Consider the following 3,173-nt stretch of genomic DNA (forward strand, 5'->3'; position numbering starts at 1 on the left):
GTGTACATGCTCAATAATGGCGTTGCTCAAAGTAAACATTCTCTTTGTTATTGGTCTGCTGGGAGATAAGGAGCTTGAGCCAGAATGTAAAGCAATGATTTTATCAAGAAAGTCTTACTAACAACAATGAGGGGCGCCTGGGTGGCTCAGTCGTTAAGCGTCTGCCTTCCGCTCGGGTCGTGATCTCAGGGTCCTGGGATGGAGCCCCACATCGGGCTCCTTGCTTGGTGGGAAGCCTGCCTCTCCCTCTCCCACTCCTCCTGCTTGTGTTCCTGCTCTCGCTGTGTCTCTCTCTGTCAAATGGATAAATAAAATCTTTAAAAAAAAATTAAAAATAAAATCTTTTTTAAAATTTTGCAAAAGAGGGGCACCTGGGTGGCTCAGTCGTTAAGCGTCTGCCTTCGGCTCAGGTCATGATCCCAGGGTCCTGGGATCGAGCCCCGCATCGGGCTCCCTGCTCTGCGGGAAGCCTGCTTCTCCCTCTCCCACTCTCCCTGCTTGTGTTCCTTCTCCCGCTGTGTCTCTCTCTGTCAAATGGATAAATAAAATCTTTAAAAAAAAAAAAGAGTCTTACTAACAACAACGATATGTATGTATGTAAAAGCAGCTGAAGTGAATAGTGTGTTTAGAAACATAGTTGCTTTGCATTCTGGGACAGGCTCTCCCTTTCCTTTTCCCAGACCAGAACACACAGGTCCTGGACTAGCACTGGTGCACAGACCACACATTGAGTAGTGTTGGGGAGAAAAAAAATTCCCCTAAATTCTTCTAAGTTCTTTGGCTGGTTTAATAATTAAATTGACACAGGACATACTAACAGGAGAAAAATGAACAAAAAAATGTAATAACGTGTATACCTCCTCTCTACATGGGAGAGACTCAGGAAAACCGAGTAATCTGCTGAAATGCCCAAAGCCATCATCTTAAATACCATCTTCAGTTAAAGACAAAAGAAGATGGTGGGGATGGGGAGTCAGATATGGGAGGTCACCAGGAAAAGCAGAGTGAACAAGGGTAGGGTTGTTATCCAGATTTAAATCCATGTCTTCTCCATTGATAATAGTTTCTAGAGATTTAGACTCACTGCCCCCCCACCCCATTTCTTGGTACAGCTAGGGAGACATCCTTACAAAAGGAGGTTTCTCTTACACATGTAAATATCTCTTACAAAAGGGTAACTTCTATTTGGTTTTCAGAGCTTCTCTTGTGTCTGCATTTTCTTAAAAATAACCAGCTTAAAATAATCAATATGCCAAAGAGGCAGATCTTGGGGTGACAAAATTTCTCCCTTTCAGCAGCATTGCTCAAGCTTCACAAAAATCAGTTAGCTCTACTTGCGCAGATGTGGGAAAAAAGTATGTTACAGAACAGTATGGTGTTTTCAGAAAAAGGGATCCATACAAAAAGGGATACATAAGTGCACAGATAGGCTGATAGATGCATAAAACATTTCTGGAACAAGTCTTGAGAAATTAACAGTGCTTCCCTCTGGGGAGTGGAGCTGGGATTCTGGGGTGAAAAATCTCTTTTTTCTTGTATATCCAGACTGCTATTCAGTGGGTCCTCTCCGGTATACAGTGTCTAGAATCTGTTCTGTTTGGTCTGTGCCCTTCTTGACACAGTTGTTAAACATTTTTGTTTTTTCTTCCCTTTTTTTAAGTAAACTCTACACCCAACGTGGGGCTCGAACTCACGAACCTGAGATCAAGAGTTGGGCGCTCTACCAAGTGAGTCAGCCAGTCACCCCGGTTGTCAAACATTTTGAGTGTAAATCCTGCTATACTTTTACTGTTTTTTTTTTAACCTATGTGCATGTAACTCTGTCATAGTTTTTTAAAGATTTTATTTATTTATTTATGTATTTATTTATTTAGAGAGTGCATGTGTGAGTGGGGGGAGGGGCAAAGGGAGAGGGAGAGAGAATCTCAAGCAGACTCCTTGCTGAACATGCTGATGTGGGGCTTGACCTCACAACCCCAAGATCATGACCTGAGCCAAAATCAAGAGTTGGTCACTTAGCCGAATGAGCCACCCAGGTGCCCCTCACTTTCATATATTTTTTTAAAAATTCATTTATTTGTTTTGGGGGAGAGAAAGAGGGAGAGTGAGTGAGCACACGGTGGCGGGGGGGCGTTGTGGAGAGGGAAAGGGAGAGAGACAACCTCGAGCAGACTCCCCTGGTGAGTGTGGTGCCCAACTCGGGGCTCATTCTCACAACCCTGACATCATGACCTGAGCTGAAACCAAGAGTTGGTGCTTAACCAACTAAGTCACCCAGACGCCCCCCTCACTTTCATATTTTTAAAACAAATTAGTTACAGAGCAGATACGGATGCTTCTCGAGTCTCTGTTTGCTGGATAACAAGCCTCCCTTTTTCATTTTTTATGAACATTCCCTCTGTTCTCACCACTAGGCATATGAACAAGGCAGTTCTCTCTGTCCTGTGCCTCGGAGCTCTTCTCCCACAGATATATTCACAGTAAGTCGTTTTGGTTCACAGCTTGGAGATGAAGAAGGCCCAGGGGCCAGAGGACTGATTACAGTTCTAATTTACAATTATACAGTGATTTTTCACACTGCTCATGGAATTCTTACTTCCTCCCTGTTTGAGTTGGATAGTTAGAAGGATCCGATTTGATTGAAGTCGTATAGGCTGTGACTATCCTAAGGATTTGGCGTATTCATTGAAGTTGAACTGGGAAGCACTGGGCAACACATGTAAATTATTTCTTCACTCCCATACAGCTGTGTATTCACTGTGTGCAGCTTATCCTGTGTAGAAAAGTGAATTGACGTCTCCTTTCCTTTGAAACTGTTGAGACATCTAAGTGGCCTCTTTAAAGTCAAGATGCAAGCAGCCTGTGCTGTTGTAGGAGCCTGAGGGGAACTGAGACAATGTCCCTGGAGTCTGATAGTTTTTGATTCAAATGCTCGAGGCCTATTTACTGTGGTTCTTGACGGAATTAAAAAAAAAAAAAAAGATTTGTTTTTAAATATATTTTGTCTTATTTCTGTGTTAAAGAGAATGTGGCTGGCATCAAAAGGAATGAGATCTTGCCATTTGCAACGACGTGGATGGAACTGGAGGGTATTATGTTGAGTGAAATAAGTCAATCAGAGAAGGACATGTATCATATGACCTCACTGATATGAGGAATTCTTAATCTCAGGA

This window comes from Mirounga leonina, unplaced genomic scaffold (assembly GCF_011800145.1).
Source record: "Mirounga leonina isolate KUSES-001 unplaced genomic scaffold, KU_Mleo_1.0 Mir_150, whole genome shotgun sequence".
Classification (NCBI taxonomy): Eukaryota; Metazoa; Chordata; class Mammalia; order Carnivora; family Phocidae; genus Mirounga; species Mirounga leonina.